This window comes from Cynocephalus volans, chromosome 8 (genome assembly GCF_027409185.1).
Source record: "Cynocephalus volans isolate mCynVol1 chromosome 8, mCynVol1.pri, whole genome shotgun sequence".
Classification (NCBI taxonomy): Eukaryota; Metazoa; Chordata; class Mammalia; order Dermoptera; family Cynocephalidae; genus Cynocephalus; species Cynocephalus volans.
In genome coordinates this window covers 139,100,473-139,121,265 of record NC_084467.1, presented here as the reverse complement: position 1 = coordinate 139,121,265, position 20,793 = coordinate 139,100,473, and the positions used below count along the sequence as shown (strand labels likewise).

The following is a 20,793-nucleotide window of genomic DNA, read 5'->3' as shown; positions in this document are numbered from 1 at the left end:
CTTTTATACTTCAGAACTAATCTGTACGAATGAGATTTAAACTGGACCACTTTGTTAGATTTTTTAGATATGTTGGAGCATTCACATGGAGATGTCCATTAGACAATAGACTGCAAGCTCAGCAGAAGTGTGAGTTTAATACACAAATTAGTGGTTAAAACTATAGAAAAAATGGCTTAGAGAAGATAAAGGGAGAAGGAAGGACTGAATGAACCTAGGAAGAGCAAAATTCAAGTGGTGAGAAAAAGAAGATCCAAAGCAAGAAGAAACACAGATAAATGGGAGAACTAGGGAAAAGAGGTATCACAGAAGCTAAGAAAAGACAGATTCAAGAACAGAGTGGTCAACGGTGTCAAATACTACAAAAGCATGGGTAAGGTAAATAGCAAATAATGGTACCTTGGATTGACCACTAAGCCACTCGTGATCAGAGAGGTTTCAGGAATAGATGGTAATGGAGACCAAACTACACTAGATTAATGAATGAAACATAAGAAGGTAGAGACACCTAAAATTGATAACCTTAAAAAAAAAAAATTAGAGTTGCCGGGTATAAATATAATTTTTTATTTTTTAAAGTAGGATTCTATTTTAATGAATTAAGTCCTACAAAGAAAATGGATTCTTTTAAGAATTATTTATTAAGCTTCTACTATGCACTACAGCACAAGCTCTTGCCCACTGGAATATACTGTCTAATAAGGATTGCCATTATTAAAGTTAGCTGGTTGCCTATGTAACTGTCTCTCCATCCTACAGATCATGTCCTCTTTGGGAAAAAGGTTTGAGTCAATTAGTATTTAAAAATAAAATGGCTTTTAGTTTTACAATATATTTTGTATGCCTTCCAAACATGGAATTTCAATCTACTGACATCAAGAAACTATCAAATATGAATACACTCTTTAATTTTCCTAACTAGTTATTTAAATCAGTCTCAGTTAAATAAAATCCAGCACAGCTAAAAGGCAAGATCAAAAGGTATTCTTAACCAGTTATAAAATCGTAATCAGTTAAAAAAAATGTTATAATACATTTTCTGCTTCAGTGACAGCAATATTCATTTTACTACAAATTTTATCTCTTAAATAATTTGTCAAATCTTACCAAATGCTTATCTCTGAATAGCAAATGAAATCAACAAAAAACGTAAAAGAGTACCTTGAATTTGACTACATTATAAAGGCAAGATTTCAATCTTTCTTAAAGTTATTTTATAACTTTATTATTTTTATAATGAAATCTTTCTTAATAATGTCCAGTATCAAATTAGTGTTCAACTTAAATTAGCATATGACTTCAACTCTCAAACCAAGTTTTTAACAACCAAGTAATAATTTAAGACATAAATGATTACTTACATAATTGCAGCAAGTAATTAACCAAAAGGTATTAGAAAAATCTAATGAAAATTACACATATATTCTTTTTATCATTTAAATTTCTTCAGAAAGTACCTAATTCTTGTTATAGGAAGACAGCATAGCACCAATAGAAAATCTGACCATAACAGCATAAAAGAAAACCACAGATAAAATTTGCTTATCGATACAGATGTAAACATCCTAAATAAATATAATTCGCCAGTATATTAAAAGAAAAATAAACCAAGACAAAGTGGAATTTATACCACGAATGCAAGAATAGTTCAATATTGAAAATCTATTATAAATAACCATAATAATATTATAAAAGACCAAGGGGGAAAAATGGCAATTCTCCAGATAAACAAACTTATCAAAATTATATACAAACATTCAGTTACAGGATATAATGCATTTACCACTTAAGTTGTATTTCTATAAACATCTGTGGTGATTGATTAATAACTAAAAGTTCCATAAGATTCTGTTACCAACTGTGTCCTATAACAGTGCCTGAACACACTCAATAAATACTTGGTGGTAGGGTATATGGATGGGTAAGTCAAGGGAGAAATGAGCTAGGTTCTGGAGCACTGAAGTTAAACAAATAGTTTAATAGTTCCAGCTCTCAAAGAACTTAGTCTAATATTGGAGATAGGTAAGAAGTCTTTCTACCATGATTTTTTCAGTCTCTAAGATACATCAGTCAATTTAATAACAGAACACAAATTATGTACATGACAGTACTAATGGAAATGAAAAGATGACTAAAGACACAGTTCTGGTCCTCAAGGAATTTACCATTTTATTCACTGCTGAGTCTAACAAGCTGCATACATACTACTACCTTTATCAACACCACTTTTCTAGCCAGGAAATCGTCAGCACTTCCTGCAAGTCAGAACAAGTTCTGATTCCAGTTCTAATAGTAATTCTTTGTGATTTTTAGATAAGCATCTTACTTAACCTCTCTGTGCTTATGCTTCATATAATTAGAAGTCACTTACTGAATGACTCAGCTGAATCCACTGGTTTCCAAACTTAGAATGCAAGAACCCCATAATTCCCCCATAACTCCATGTTATAAAAAGTTTAATCACTAAAACTTTTCATTCCCTAAGTCCTGGCAATCAGAGCTTCTGTTAATGTTATCCTATCCAGTTGATATAATTATAGCCAAATTATTACAGAAACCTGCAATAGGTATAGGTATGGGTATCAGTTTAGGGAATGCTCTGGTCCTTTTGGGTTCACAGGTGTTAGTTTATGAAACACAGGAATGCTTCATAACTAACACATTGTATATATTCTTTTGTTGTATCAAATATTACATAATAATGCTCAAATGCCCCCCACCACCACAGCAACTTCTTCAGCCTGCAGCAGTAGTTCAGAGAACTATAAGTTCAGAACCATTTGTTTACTCACCTTAGTATAAAAAATTCCGACAACAATAACCCCTAAATTGGACATGCATCTTCTGTCTAAATATCCCCAATATCAAGATAATCTCTTTTAGACATTTCTGAAGATTTTAAATGTTACAAATTTGTTTTAGTGAACCAAAACCTACTATCCTAAAATTTCATCTGCTGGCCCCCACCCAGCAGCTCCACGAATACTTGAAAAGTTGTTCAATATCTAAGTAGCCTTGTCTCTAAACTCTTATGACATGGTTTTATACTCTCTCACTTGCTTAGACACACCCCATTTTGTCAAAGTCCCTTTTAAAATGTAAAATCACATACCACACACAACACTCCATAACAAAGATGAGTATGCAGACTGAGGCTGTGTCTACTTCTAGTCCCAAACTCTCCTCTTCCATCAACATCGTTTAAGAATTCCTTTACTTCCTTGACAAGCACATCACCCTGCTGACATTCTGCCTGGTGGTGCTAAGACAAGTCTCTACCACTCCATAACTCTACAACTGTTTGTTTAGAAACCAGCAGATGATTTAATTTTTTTTCTGGGTTGTTTTCTACTACACATATCCCCTTCAGACTGATGTTAATCTACCGGTTGACATTCTTTAGGGATGACTAGTCTATAAGTCAAGAATCAAACTAACTGCAGTTTCATAGAATACTCATTTCTCTAAGCCTGGATACCAAAACTACAGGCATACTTTATCGAATACCTACAAAATCTCAAGCTACACTGGGACTGGAAGCTCCTTCTGGATTCACCAGTTTAAATAGGATATAGTCCATTTTGTAATCTACGGGTTGTGCCATCAAGTTTAGAATATAAGTTTTTCAGCTTTGGGGAATATTCACCTTTCCAGCATTTAGGCTCCTCCCATCTTCTATGTTTTCTGGAATAGGTAATTCAACAGTCACATTTTTTCATATTCTAGTATGCTAAAAACTATTTTTGTTTAGGCCTGAAAACTTGTTTCGGTTATACTACCTTACTATCTCCTCATACTTCTCTGCTCTAATTATCTTGATTTTTTTCCTTTTCCAAACTAAAACTCAATTGTCAGTTAATTCTGCTCCTAAGAGAAAATGGAAAATAGTCACTCACTGTTCTGTTTTATGTGACCTGCTAATACTACATCTTCCACCTTAAGCCTTTTCCCTTCCCTTTAATTCACCCAACTATGGATTTAAATAAAATGTTTCAAAATTATTCTTATGTTTCATAAGCTGCAGCTCATTTTTGCCTTTGGCTTGTCCCTTACTGCATCGGAATTATTGTACGTACAGCACACCCTCTGCTACCTTACAATTTTGCACGCATCCTTTTAAAATTTGAGTTACTGGATAAGTTAACAGATCAAACACTCCGTGAAAAACTAGAATATAAGAATTAAGGATAACATGAAGAAATATTAGAGAACAGAACAATATTGGCTGAGAAATCTAAATTACAGAATCAAGCAATCATTTTGCAAAATATATAGGTTAAGTTAATAAACAGCTAAGGATGTGTATAAATTCAACACTGCAATGTTGGAAGACTAGGTAAAGAATAAGATACAGCCCTATTTTACTTCCTGGTTTAGAATTTTTTCAACAAATTTAAACCAAGAAAATGAAAATTAGGTAATGAAATGTGAAAAACATTAGCTCAATTATAAACAACAAAACTACTAATGATATATTTAAAAAGTACAAAAACAAAATGAATAAAAGAATTATTTTCAGGATTTATAACAATCCAAATTAAAAGATGACTTTTTAAAACACTGAAAAAATTTTCATACAAAGCACACCTTATCACTCAGTGTTGTAGCTATAGTAGCTGACTCCAATTGCTCAACTGGCTATAATGATGTTATAGACATATATATTTTATTTGGGTATCTATCTGCTTTTTCTTTGTGCATTATGTTTAAATCCATCAAAAAATACTTTATCACTGTAATACTGCTAAAATACAGAAAGGAATGGAACAGACTGCCATTTGACCATGACTGCCTCATTTTTTTTTTAATTTAACATTTTCCTTTATTTAATGTAAAGTAAGAGCCAACTAACTATTTATAAATAAAACACTTACAAGGGAACTTCAAAAAGTTTGTGGAAAAACAGAAAAGATAGTACGAATCTTTCCATGAACTTTTTGAAGTGCCCTCTTTTATGCTTTGATACACATAGTATAAATGTTATAAGGAAAGTTAATGACAAGTTACATCATTTCAACTGAAGTTTAAATGGGCTCCAGTATTTCCTCACTATCTGCAATCCACTTCTTGCTGGACATTACGGTAGCACACTGATATAAAGAACAAAGATTTTAGTTATTTTAGGTCTTAATCAACAAATTATTAGTTTTTATTTACATAATACTCATTAAATCTTAAAAACGATAATATTAGGAATCTATTTATAACTAAAAAACAACTTGTCACTTCATAAAGTGGCTGTTACGTACCCCTATGTACTTAGGATTAACAAAAGTCTCTTCTGTAAAAAGCAACCTTTTAATTCAGGGTTTACCAAATACAGGGAAAATTGTAAAGTTATTCTGAGCAGAGAAAAACTCATGGAATATAACTTCACTGTGCTCATTTTAAGAAGCCACATCCACAAGGTACAGAGAGCAAATAAATTTAAGAGCAGGTTACTAGTGACTATATGCTATTTAGCAGAGTATGTTTTTGCTTATTCTAACTACCAAATAAATTAAATCTGATTTAACTTTGAGGCAACTGCTTTCAAACTGGCAAGAAAAAAAAAAATCAAGCTATCAATAATTCTCTAGATGGGATCTAATTTGGGGGGTTAAACTGTACTCTGTACTTCAGAATTATAAGTATAAAAGGAAAAACTACAAAATTAAAGTCAACATCATAACTCTTCTTTACAATCCCAAAATTAACAACTGCGCAAAACTGTTGATAAATTTCACATACAAAAATATGAAACAGCAAAGACTTTACAACAATGTTAATTCTACTTCCCCAATCGTTCTCGGTAGCAGTTTTGTATTATGGAAGATATTTAACAGTAAGCTGTACATTCCTAGAAAGGCTCTTTCACAGGTTACAGAAAAGAATGTCTAATATATGATCCAATTTACACTTAAGTGTATGTTTTTTTTAATAGACATAGAAGTCAAAAAAGATACAACAACTATTAACAGTAATCATCTCTGGGAGATGGATTCACAGGGACTATTTTAGGTCTCATTATTATATGATTTTTTTTTTACAACAATCACTGGAAAATAGTAAAGATATTCTCATTAGGAAGGCAGAAAGTACTTTAAGTTAAAATGTTGCACGTAATATTGGATTCCCTGTATGAAAACATTATAATAAGGAATAAGTCATTGATTCCCAACTCTTTAAAAATAAACCACAAAGAGCTAATTTTTTTTTACATGAATCAACTGATCTTCACCAGAATCTGATGGAGGATATTATAATGCCCATTTTACCAAATGGTGTCTATAATAATTATGATGTAGCATAAGCAAAAATGTTTATAAAGGCCTATAGATGTGAAAGGTTTTGCCAAATGGTTTCTATAATTACGATGCAGGATAAATTAGCTATTTCTCCAAGAGACATATTTGGTTACTTATCTAGAATTAATATGAAGGTAGAAAGAGGTAAGACATTTCTATCCCTCCAAAACACAAGGAAGGAAGGAGGGAAGAGGGAAGGAAAGAAGAAGGAGGGAAGAAGGGAAGAAACTAATGCTCAGAGATTAAAGAATCAGTCTAAGGCCACAGGTAGTACAACCAGCCGTATTTAGGGGCTTTTTAAAAGAGGATTTCCCAGAATAAGAAGCTCTTAAAATTCATTTTAAGAAATGAAAATTAGAGAATGGAAAATAAGAAAAGTGAATAAACCAACTTTTGATTTATTGCTGACCATAAGTGAAGTCCAATATGTTCACGTCTTTGCCGCCTTTCTCTTTCACTTCATTCTAATGGAACACAGTTCTGTAATTGAACATCAGGTCTAGGTTCCTAAACAAGTCTGAATGAATAAATAGATACTACTGGCATACACAAAAGGCAAATTAGGCCATTAAAAACAACAGAACAGAATGGGAAAAGCATTTTTAAAAAGAGAATAAAAAACGAGTATTTAATTGGGATAGGCAGTCTTTCTCGGTTAATTGTGAATTTTGTTTCAATTTAAAAAAAAGAGATTAGTTGTAAGCATGTTAAATATTAAGTATTATTTAATAAAAATGTTGCTTTCTGGTCACTTAATTTCTTAGAATTCTCAGGGAAACGAATCCTTCCCTCTATATAATATCCACTGTATTAAAATTTAAATCTGAAAGTGAACTAGTTAAGAAACACTTTTTAATAAATATCAGAAGATAACAGTAAACTAGGAAATATCATCAAGAGACCAAGTAAAAAGTAATACCTGAGAATCTAGCTAGTAACAACTCTCTTCACAATCCTTTTAATATTTCTGAAAGAGTAAAAATAAATTCAAAGCGATGGACATGAGTACCCCAGATACAGAGGCAGAAGAGACTTTTACAATGTGTTCTATTTCACAACCTATTCTTTTTTTTGTTTTTGTTTTTTTTTTTTGTCGTTTTTTCGTGACCGGCACTCAGCCAGTGAGTGCACTGGTCATTCCTATATAGGATCCGAACCCGCGGCGGGAGCGTCGCCGCGCTCCCAGCGCAGCACTCTACCGAGTGCGCCACCGGCTCGGCCCGTCACAATCTATTCTTTTCACAACGTATTCACAATGTTTTTCTAATTACCTTAACATATTAGCTTTTCAAAAATAAATACTTGTTTTAGAAATTTTTACTTATAATATGAATAACAATAGTAATGGATTATAATCCATGAGACCACATTGATAAAAATAACTGAATAAACAAACAAAAGGGGGAAAGGGACAGATCTTCCTTACAGAATTCCATTAATGAATGTAGAAGTAACAATGGATATAGAAAATCACCATTAGAAAAACACTACAATAGTAATTACTGCAGGCAAAAATCATTCAATATATGCTAAAATTAGTGAGCAAAAATATAAGACATAGGATAGATCTATACAGTTTGAGTATCTCCTGAAAAGACATTTATCAATTACAAAAGAAAAAAGAGAAACTGTTCAGTGAAGAAATCTGGCAGATATCACCTTAACCAAGTGATCAAAGTTAACATCACCAGTATTAAGACATACACCCCCTACCATGATGCACTGAGATGGGTGTAACAGCACTTGCGTATGGTTTTTTTTTTTTTTTTTTTTTTGCCAAAAACACATAACCACAATTAGATAAAACAGATAAACTCAAATTGAAGACTATTTTTCAAAGTAACTAGTACTCTTCAAAAGCATCAAGGTCATGAAAGAATTGGAAACAGTCACAGATTGGAGGAAACTAAAGAGACATCACTACTAAGTGCAATGTGGGATCCTGGATTGGATTCTGGACCAGAAAAAGTACATGAGTAGGAAAACTGATAAAATTTGAATAGGATTTCCAGATCAGTTAATAGCACTGTATCAATGTTAATTTCATGGTTTCTATAATCGTACTATGGTTATATAAGTTGTTAACTTTAACCTCTGTATTTTTTTCCCTACTTCTCTATCGGTCTAAATTTATTTCAAAATAAAGAATTAAAATTAAAAAAATTTTTGCTTTGGCCTTTGGAGTTATTTAGTCTAACGGGAAGAAGGGGAACAGTTGTGGGAAAGAAAGCAAGCCATGAAAAAATGAAAAGAAAATGCCTGCTTGCCAACAAAACTGAGGAAATCACAAATATTCAAAATAATCTCTTCTACAGTTTAAATAACGTAAAGTTAAAATTTTAATTATACATTTGTTTTCTTAAGCACTAATTACTAATCACCCAAAATCTATTAGCTTTTTTGTTAAATATAAGTGCTTAATAAATGTTACTGCCCTCCAAAATAAAAAATATCCACAGATAAAAGATCTAATATCAACCTCAACTAGAGATGACTTTTCTTGCAAAAGCTTTATAAATTTTACTTACAAATTTTAATTAGAGTTTAATAGACACTGATTTTAAAAAATACACTTTAAAGCTGCCTTGAAGAACATGGACAAAGATTACAATCCATACACAATGATCTTTCTGTAGAAAGCAAATCTTTATAATAATCAAAGGTGGTAGGGGAAAAAAGTACTGGCCTTGAGTTTACACAATCTGGATTTTACTCCTGCTTCTCTACAAGTTTTAGCGGTGTGGCACTGAACTTTAACCTTCTGGGTCTCATCCATAAAGTGATCAGATTGGACCAGATTACATTTATGGCTTCTACCTGCTCTAAAATGCTATCAGTTAGGAGTGTGTGCATCTTCCTGTCTCCATACAGAGAATTCCATTTTGTGTTCCCTCTGCACTGATATGATAACCCCCCAGGTAAGCACTGTAGATGCTCAACAACCAATTAAGAATCATAGGTGAGTCAATCCTACTCCTGTCAGAATTACACATTCCAAAATGTCTTACCTAGTGGGTACCAGGATTTACATCAAATGATATCCTTGTAAAGTACCAAATCCCAATATAACCAGGCTCCTATGCATTCGTATTTAGGGAGGTGGGTAAAGGACTACTTTCTGTATTTTATTCTTGAAGCTCCAAATCCCTCAGGGCTTTAAAAGTAATTTGGTAAATCAGAGTAAAAATGAAATAGACTTCCCAAAAATTTTGAAGAAGTTACGTCTGTGTAGGGAGGAAGGGTGGACTGCTTTTCTTAGGCGACAATTCCTTTAATTTTTAATTATCCTTTAACTGTACTCCAAATTCCATTTAAGTTCAATGGAGGAAAAACCAAAGATCTGTAATCATGCATAAAGGTTTATCTGAGCATCACCTTAATTCCATATACAAAAGCAATGGATGTCAAAAGACATTCACAGGTTTACAGCAGTCCATATACAAGAGAAATCTCTCATACTATGACTATGAAAAAGCTAAGGAGAGTTTTTTAAGCCATAATGAGCAATCTATTACATACAGTATTCCATAAGGATCCTTCACACCATCAAGATTGAAAGTCCTTTACAGCATCAAGATTGAATTAAAAAGGGACAATAAAACTTCAGCAAAAAATCTTAGTTCCAGTTCTGTAACAAGGACATATCACATAGTGTCCTCAAATGTCAAAGTATCTGGTACCAAAAACATTATTTTAATATGGTAAGCAATACGATCCCCTTTAATTAAACCACAATTGACTTACTTTACAAAGAACTAGATTCACAAAATCTAAGTAATGTTACACTAGTGGCAGAACTACATTTACTACGTTTTTACTGCCTCTTAAAGTGTACATTGTACTATCTTATAACAACATTCTTGGAAAGTAATTTTAATATGAGTTTTTTAAATGCAGAATACAACACTTTTTGAGATCATAAAAGCTGAATTTATTAGAATGGAAGCTAAATGCCATCATTAAAAAAATATTATCAAAACAATCCAACAAAAATCTTGGTAAAGAGCAAGACAGAACCACCCTCTACTCTGAGCTACAAACTCCTATATCCAACTGCCTTCTCAACATGTCTACTTGACACATTCAAAATCAAACTCCTCATCTTTACCCAAAACTTGTTCCTCCTGATCTCAGAAAATGGCAAGTCCATTCTCACACTTCATATCTCATCCCAAATATTGTGTAGTCAACTTTCAGAATATAACCAGAATTTCATTTCTTCTCACCACCTCAACCCCTACCACCCTAGTTCTAGCCACAACCCTCTCTTATCTTATCCACTGAAATAATCTAACTGATCTCACTGCTTCTACCATTACCCCTGTCAGTTTACTCTATTTTCTTGAGAATTAGCCTGCTAAAATCAAAGTGAGAGGTCACTTCTCTGCTCAAAACCCTCTAATGTAGGGTTCTCAAACTATTTGGTCTAAGGACTCCACTCTAAAAGAAATTACTTTGAGGAGCCCAAAGAGCTTGTGTTTATGACAGTTATAAATATCCAATACTTACTTACCATACTAGAAATTAAAACTGAAAAGTGCTTATTTTTGATTCGTTTAAAAATAATAGCAAACCCATCATATGTTAACCAAAAAAACTACAAAATAATAGTGAGAAAGTCATTGTTTCATATTTTTGGAAATCTTTTAAATATCTGTCTTAATAGAGACAGCGTAAAGATCTACAAGGGCCTGCAACACCCACACAAGCTCCCTTTACCCTCAGCCTCCTTACCTTCCTGACCTACTCTCCTCATGAATCTAACCCCCACTCACAATTCACTTCTACAGTCGCAGCCACACAATGAACTGCTGGTCCTGCCCTCAAGGTTTTGCACTAACTCTTCCCTCCCCTTGGAAAGCTAGTCCCCAGAAAGCAGTGTGGTTCACGTCATCACCTCCTTCTCTGCTTCAATGTCAATTTCTCAAGGAGAAATTGATCTCCCTATTTAAAATTGCAACTTGCCCCAGCCCTTCAGAACATTCTAGATCCCCCTTATCCTGTTCACTTTATTCCCATAGTTCATATTGTCTAATATGTACACTGCATGATATACCTATTTATTGCTTATTGCCTGTTTCCTACTTGAGAATGTAAACTCTTGGAGGGCAGATAACTTTGTTTTGCCATTTGCTATATTCCCAACAACTAGATCCTTGGAAAAAAATCACCTTTTGAGCAAACCTTCTTAGGACCATTAGCACAAAAACATGCAAAGCTGCAAAATATAATCTCACTCAGGCATCAACAGGGTATTTGCTTGACAACTCTACTAGCTTATTCTCCTTCCCTTTAAAGTAATATAAATGCACTGCTCTTCTGGAAAAAAGCTTGTTACCTTTATTCTGGACTTGTGAGATTTAGAGCACTTTGCTAGTAACATATGTTCACTGCATGAATGCTAAATTCCTCTACCTTAGATCAGATGAGAAGATAAAGTGCACAGGCATCTAAATATAGATTGATCTTAGCTTTTTAAAAAATCTAACCCATAAAAAAAGAGATGCCCCTACCAGGATTGCACCAAAGGGATTCTCATGATTCATTCCCCTTTCACTTTTTCATTACTCCTGTATTTACGGCCTGCATAGTCCTGATCAACCCTCTATTCAAAGCATATTTAGTAAAAATGTTCAAAATATAATAAAATAAAAGCTTTTAAAATTTCCTAAAAGTACAAACTGTTAATAAAATAGAACTGACATGCATAGAGTATAATCTAAGTTTTCTAAAAGAATATCTTACTAATCAAGGACAATGTAATGGCTTTTCACATATGCATTCAACAAATAGGTATTATATACCTACTACGTACCAGGCACTGGTCAAGGCCCTAGGTATACAGCAGTGTGCAAATATAGATATCGTCCCCTGGTGGAAATGGCAGCACACAATTAGTGAAGAGGAGGGAGATCTGTTAAAATCAGAATTTAGAGTAATGAGGTCTAATTATTTTCCATACACAGAGCCTCCCTAAGAAGTATGCTTGGAGGTCAGTGCTTTATTATTACACTATTTTTCCATGAACTTTCTGAAGTACCCTCACAGTATGGTCAGGTGGATTTCCTTACACTCATTCTCATCTTATTACTCCCAGCTTCATTTTATAGTTAGGAAACTGAGATTTGGGGGGATTAAGTACTTTCACCAAAGATCACATAACTTGTAAGTAAAAATGTCAGGATTCAAATCTAGGTCTGACTCTAAAAGCTATATTCTCTTAATCATACCACATGGCCTCTCCAGCATTATTGCTCTGTCCTCAAAATTAAATTTGGCTGCTGTGAGAGCAGGTGGTCAAAACTGTGGGAAAAGTGGTGATGACAGACCATAAGAGCAAGATAGAGAAGAGGAAAAAGATGGGAAAGAGAGTAGAAAATGGAGCAATGGATAAAGAGGAAAGAGGAAAACATAGACACATATACAGTGATAACAAAGGAAAGAAAGAATGGTATATCCAAATTAAAACTGGAATGAAAGTCAGATTAAAGAGTCTCATTTTAGGCTCTGTCAAGAACTAAGTGTGCACCCTCCAACAAATCATTTAAGCTTTTCACAGTCCATGTCTACTCATCTATCTATAAGGACATCTAAGATTATTCTAGAGCTAAACTCTGAGTTTGATAGAATAAATTCTTTCACATGAACAACAGATATGTGTAAAGTGGCTGGCACATAACAGGTATTCATGAATATGCTATCACTGACTGAATACCTCCTATCTTTCTATGACATCAGGCACTGTACTGGGGAAACACTGGTAAGCAATTTGGTCCCTGCCACCACAATACTTCTAGTATTAAGAACCAGCTTCAATGTAAATAGATTAGAGGGCTAGAAATGACTGACAGATGAGGCTCAGTGTCCTGGGGTATAAATACCTGGACCTGAACACTAGACAAAGCAGTTTTTAAAATGAGTTAGCCCAAGTTCTGTGGTTTCATTTGGTTGCTACAATAAGAAAAAACAAGCTACTGGAAAATTGGATTTCAGACACTTTAATCCTCACTTTATTATATTTTAAAACAAGAATAAAAGTGGAAAAAACACTCTGAAGGCAAATAATTATGTCGATGGATATGAAACCTGAAAAAAGCTTAAAAGATACGCTTCTGGCCACCACAAGGATTTTTTTCTCAAACCTCAGTGTCTGACTCCTTGCATCCCTACACTGAACTGATATTTTACATAATGCTTGTGATTATTCAAGCAAGTGGTTATTTTTCCTGCTCAAGGTACTGTTTCATTTATTCAAAAACTTCCCCAGACAGACATAAATGAACAAATGTATATTTTAGAGTAGCCATGCTAAGGTTTACACGTTCAAGGTACCATTCAAATTAGGGAATTATCCTTGATATCAATAATATGTATTTTTCCCCAGTGGAAAGTTCATAATGAACAGAATAAAAACAAAGATGTTCTTCACCAACGCCTGCCTTGGTAGGAAAGTGAAAAATTATTGATTATAAACTTAAAAACTTATTTCAACCAACATTCCACCATCATCACATTGCAACTTGAAAATGAGTGAAATCCAGTCATTAGAAATGAATCTCTGATGTGAGTTAGAGATGGAACTCTCCCTAACAGCAATTTAAAACCAAACACTCCTAGGAAGATGAAGTCGCAAGCCCTACCATCTTTAGTTGAATAATTTCCTAGGAAACAGAAGGATAAGAACCACATTAACAACCCCCAATACACTATATTTTAAAGCAGGGAAGTGGCAGAGGCAGAACAATCTCTCAAAACCAGACTAACTCACAGGTGCCTGGGACATTAGTAGTAAACATCAGTAAGAGGCACATCAGAAGATCAAAATGTACAAAAAGTGAACCCACTTTAAGAAAGTCAGTACTCAATGGAGTAAGTGTTGAAACAAACAATATTCTGAACAAACTTCCTCCATTCTGAATATGTTGTGTCATCTCTTGTGAAAAGAATGATACTTTCAAGTCATGAGAGCTATTTACACAGTCAACAGACATCCTTAAGAGCTGTAGTTATTATAGCTAAAGATGATTAATGTAATGTGCATATAAAGGAGGACAAGGCAAGATAAGAGAAAAACCTTGACTCTCCATGTTTCTGTCCAGGACACTAAACTACCAGTTCACAAGTTAGGTAAATTTTACTTTTTAAAAGAATTTACAAAGCTGATAGCATGACTGTAAATAATAATCTATGATGAAGAATGAAGAAACAAACTGCCAAAAGCACAATCTCTAAAACAAACAAACAAAAAAATCTATTGAAATGTTTTAGTTTGTCTCCATTTCTTCATCTATAAAATGGAGTTGTTCCTAGCTCGCAGGATTGCTGTCAAGATTACAAGACTGTGTGTGTGCTTATAAGATGGCTAATATATATATATCTCCAAAGTTATAATAATAATGGTCATCAATATCATTGTAAAATTATATATACCGGAAATAACTGTATTCTTACAGACAGGTCTAAAGGATAGTACCTGCTGATCTGACAAATATCTGTAATCTGAAACTGATCTTTTCTAAGATGCTATAGGCATGCTTAGAAAAGTCACCTACCAAATGCTATTTCCAAATGACTTCTCACATGTAGACATGTCATAAAAATAAAATAGGAAAGTGAAGGTAGAATGTAAAAAGGACACATCTTAACTTCAACGAAGTTTTGCTGTGCTCCTCCTCAAATTTTCAACAATAAAGTCCAGAAAATCTAATGAACTTTCAAATACGAAACCCACAGTACATTCAACTTATTAAAAATGACCCTCAAATACTTGAGGCAAATGGTCTCTACCGCACTTTTCCCACAACAAATGCTTTCAAAAGGTCAGAGCTTTTTGAGCCAAGACCTGACTTTTTTTGGTTTAAACACTTCTGTGGAGTTTAAAATTATTTTAATCTCAAATGAATAATTTGGGGAAAAGAAGGTTGGGAAGGGGGACATTCTAGCTTGTAACTTTATAATGCATATTTTCATAACCTTGTAATGCATATTTGCATAACTGTAACTCAAAACCTTAAAACAGTTATCTAAGTAAAAACAAACAAAACAACTGAAAGGCATCATATCTTATACTGTCAACTTGAAACTGCAATATGACTGTGATCACTCTCCTTAAATTACAGCACCCTGACAATCCAGTAAATCTTGAGCTAATTTAGTGATGTGACTATTCAAACATATGATTCTAAAATCCTTTCACAACAACTCAAAATCTGATACTTCAGGTGTTTCAGACTCTGGCATAAACAATCTTGAACTAAATTCGTGGCTACATTTATCACAATAACATTTGTGCTTTGGATGTGGATTTAAGCATATCACAAGAAAAACCCTTTTTAAAAAGTAAGCCATCACCAGTATCTATGGGAATTGAATTTCATATCAGCTTATAAACAACTAATTATACTCAGCCAATTATACTTTGATAATCAATACATGAAATCTGCAGCCTGCTACAGAAATAGTAAAATTTTTAATGTAAGTACTATATACACACATACACTACTTATTACCACTAAAATTATAAACAAATATACAAATTACATATATATTGTATGTATATGAGCATACCTTATTCTAGCTTCATCTGATATGTTAAACTGCATAAAATTTTAGTTTTTTGTCTGAATGTGAAAATAAAGCTTTCCACATGTCCATTTCCTGGATCAGAAGCATCAGAGCTAAAATAACGATACTATATTTCTATCACAAAGGCTTAGCATAAAAAATATTAACCTTTAGGTTCTATATCTGAATTTTAAAACTTGCCACAGCTTAATTAAGCCAAATACACTAAATAACCCAAATGACTAAGCATCTATGTGACTAACAAAGGAATAAAAGCAGTTGATTTATTTCAAACTTGTTTTCCATGCAAATCTCAAAGATGGCTAACTATTCAAATGTATCCTCAACATTACACAAAAAGCTCTCTTCTCACATGGACGTAACCAATCTTCGAAAGGTCTAGCACTTATAATAATTTAGACAAAACTATGTTAAATGACAAAGATACAAAAAAGGAATACTCCTATTTTTCCTTGGTTTTCATACCTTCGGTCTCAGGTCCACCAGCTAAATAAACTGTTTCCTAAATACAGAGAATTTGTAAAACTTTTTTCTTCCTTCATTCTTTGCTTTCTCAATCATCAAATATTAAGTTCCCACATCAGCTTTAAAGCCAAACACTTCTATAATTCTATACTTAAAGATAAGAGAGATGTAACAGAGCCACATCCTTATTATATAATATACCATGCTTCCCAGAAAACATAATCAGGTCAGGGTTGTGTATTCAAGCAAAAGCTAATAACCCTCTAGAAGTAATCCTTATTTCCCTTTAGAACCCAGCTGGTTCAATAAGTATAATAATACTATTTTTATATTTTACATTAGCATTTTTACATTTTAAACATTTACCACCCCTGGATAGGCCTCACTTTTCAATACTCACAAATAATTATCTGAACTTGGACATAGCTACTTGTTAATAAATATGTGTATCATGGGGGGGAAAGTGCATCTCAAAATACATACCACAATGTACCTAGATTCATGGTTAAACACTCTAAATTCTGTATATCAAAGGTCAGGTTAGTCCTGAGAAATGACAAGCATTAGTCACTTACAGATAAAAAAAAAAAATTACAAAGTTCAGATTTCCTATAATAGAAATTCTGCCATTCTATGTTTAAATTTTAGAATACAAACTGTTTAAAATACAATATCAAACAGTAAAGACTGATAATTTATATGACAGACATTCTATTAGTTGAGTGTTACTTGTAAATCCAGAGTACTCTGCATCGTTTAAGACTGCAGTTCCTTGAATACATGGCAGAAACATGAAATACATGGCATATGACTAGAAATGTAGTAAATGGATTTCAGTTCATTAGGCATATCATGTGCTGAGATATAAAAGGATAGCAATATTTTAAATATTTAATAGAATACAAAATGTATGTGCTAAAGGCTTTCTTTACATATAAAGCTTAAGCAACTTTAAACCAACTATCTCTAGCTCTTAAACAGAACACTCAGTGTCATTCATCTGAACTAAGCAGGCCAAGCAAAATATCCTATGATTCCTATGCTCTCCTCAATGTCGAAATGGGTGGATAAATTTAAAGCCTGTTCTCTCAAGAGTTGCTTTATAGGCAATTTTCTCCCAGTATCAAGGTCTGCAATTTCCATTTGGCTGCCAGTTTGCGATTAAATTCATCACCTTTATTATAAAAATGTGCTGTACTCCATGGCCTGCTGCACAAGAACTATAAGGAAAACATTTTTCACTGCTAACGGCAAAATCATTCTAAGGCAACCACTACATCCATTCAGACATTAGCTTCTTCAACCTGATGAAGCAGCCTATCACTCAGAGGAAAAACCTGTAACAACTGTATAACCCACAGAAACTAAATTCCATAGAATTTTACCAAGTTTTTTGGATAAAATACAACTAAACTTCTAATTTTTAAATTCAGTGATATTGTGAATGAATTAACCACAGATGAAAAGCCAATCAATATAAGGTATTGCCAAACTGCAGTAAAAAGACATAATCATTTTTAAGTGTTGGATAATTAAGTATCTATCTTTTATTCCATTATTTAGAACTTCATGGTTTGTTTTATAGTTTAATTTTCACCACCTGGGCAAACAGCTAATGGTCAAACATATATGTTTATACAACACTTTGACCTGACTTTAACATTTCTTAATAAGTCACAATATAGAGGAGAAAAAAGTCAAAAAAGGAGTATTCCCCAAATACTGACAATAAAGCTACTCATCATGACATATTTAGAAAAATATTATTTGTGAAATACAGATTCTTTTTAAAAGATTACCTATATAATCATCAATATTTACTGACAAAATTGGCCAAGAAGCCAAAAATTCAGAAATGCTTTATTTTCAAGAAAACTTGATATTATTCATTTTAGAATTTACAGGGGTAAAAGACAGATAATTAGATTTCATATTAAATTAAGCCTGTAACAACAGGAGTTATCAGATTACATAATACCTATGAGAAACTTTCATCTTCCTACTGGGAAACAGTGTGGTCTGTTCCATCTTAAACGTGGCATGCCTCTGTTATAGCAGTTAAAGCACTGCAGTTTTTTACTTTCATTTCTCTCTCCATATCACTGTTTGGCCCCTTGAGGACTAGAATATATCTTACTCATCTTTGTATCACAGCACCCAGCAAAATACCGGATGTTTAAAAAAGTTTGTTGAACGCTAAATCATAGAAAGAGTCAACATCAGTTTTGCTTAAACTGTGCAAGTCACAACCCATTAAATCAATATTATTAGTCACAATCAGCATTTTTAAAAATGAAATATAACAGAAAAGTACTAGATCATGTAAAAACTCGTACAGACAAAAACTACTTCATGAAACTTTCATTTCAGTTGTATATTTTTATATATGTATATGTACATATTCTGGCTTCTAACAAAGTACTTCTCTTTCTGGGTAGCATTTTAAAAATTTAAGACACGTTACCTTTTTCTAGTTCATGTTTATAGTCAGGACATGTGTATTTGTTATTTAATAACAATAACATTAACAATCAAAGAGACTCTCAATTCACAAAATCAAAGACTTTCACTTGAGGATCCTCTTAATTATCACTACTTGCTCCAATACTTTCACTCTTTCACCCTTCTCAGGATCCAAGCCATCTGCCTTTAAACATCCACAAAGTAACTAATATTTTAATGTTCAAGGCTGCTCAACAACTTGAGACACATCTGCAGTACCATGTAACAAAACAGCAATGCTACTATGATATAACCTGTGATATTTAGTTAATACATTTCAATTAAAGAAATCGAATGAAAATCAAGTTTCATGTGGCTGAAAATGAAATGTGAAAAATAAGACTCATTCCCCTTACCACCGTGTAAAATAAATCAATTTTCCTATAACCTAAAAACAGACCTACGATTTTCTACCTCAGATCTTAACTTTCATCTTCCCTAATTACTATCATTCTCTTATGGGATCCATTTATCTCTCTACTCACTTCCCCTTTTCATGTTTTCTTTTATTCAAGATTTATAAAAAAACAACAAAGTGTCTTCAGACACCTCTTCTCAACTAATCACCCTTCAAAATTTAGGCAAAGCCCATCATAGCGTATAAAATACAATCTGTAGAGAACATCAACACAAACACATCTCTAAATATTAGTCTAGCAATGGCAGAGAATCTGAACTGAGTATTTGGAAGACAAGTGGCTTTCTCACTTTCTTTTATCTCTATCTTAGACTTTTAACTCATTATTCTAAGGCAAATAACCCAACTCTAAGGAAATGGGGGAAATGAACATCCTACACTAACAAGATTTTAAAGTATTTATATTTTGTATTACATGGACAGTGAAAACCCTTCCGCAAATACACATTCCGTTGGTCCCAGATCTAAATTTGGCCTGTTGAAAATTGCTAATGGAGACGACCATGAAGCCAGAAGAACCTGTTGTCTTTGGCTTAACATCAGTTTAATGATAACATTACTCTGTACATTAGATGCTTAATTTTATTCTTATTTAGAGGAAAAGTTAAGAATACCCTGGGTAGATGTTTCAAGTGATGAAATAGAATTTAAAATAATTAAGTCTATTCACATCAGAAGATAGTCATATTACACAAATTATCAGTCAGAACATAACTCTCCTTAGAGGGGATCAGGCCTACAGATACTCTTACTTGATAATAATATAAGTTAGATCTATAGGTCTTTCTGTCACAAAAACCATTCCTGAAACCAGCAATTTCTAACCTTTAAAAGTGCTGCAAACACTTTGTAAATGAACTTCATTTACATATATACTGAAGAATGAAATTGATCTCTAAGATCCATTCCAGCTTTAAAATCTCCGAATTACAGGTTTTTTCTTTGAACAAAAATATTTGGGCCTTCCAAGTGAAATGCTATTACTCTACCATAAACCCTTATACTTCCCTTTTTTAAAGACTGCCACAAACTATAAAGGTCATCAACACTTCACTTTATGACATGACTGAACAACAAGAGGAAAAAAGAGAAAATATATTCACAGATTAAAATCTAAATTCACCAAAAATACCCTCAACTGGTTAATATCTTACAGATCTCACAAAACTATTTCAATACTGCATCTTAATGCTTGTTTAAATGAACAATAATGTTATTTCCAAAATTTAATAATTCTTCCTCACCTTACAATTCAGTAGTTCCCATATTTAAAAATTTTAGAAAGAAACCAGGTTTATGTTAGAACATGAGCATACTTCTCTGCGTATACCTACTTTAATGCAAGTTTCATTGATGTTTAAGTGTTCTGGCTTCTATGTCAGTTTTCTTGTACTTAGAAATTTACATTTTAGAAAACATCAGGTATAAATTATTATTTAAACAATGGATACATTTTGGGCCAGCCCATGGTTCACTCGGGAGAGGTGTGGCGCTGAGAATACCAAGGCCCTGGGTTCGGATCCTATATAGGGATGG

General features: G+C 33.1%; 1 pseudogene; it reads right to left on the bottom strand.

Moving 5' to 3' along the window:
* Positions 1-20,793, bottom strand: part of LOC134384956 (procollagen galactosyltransferase 2-like) — a 162,983-nt pseudogene that overhangs the window by 60,752 nt on the left and 81,438 nt on the right.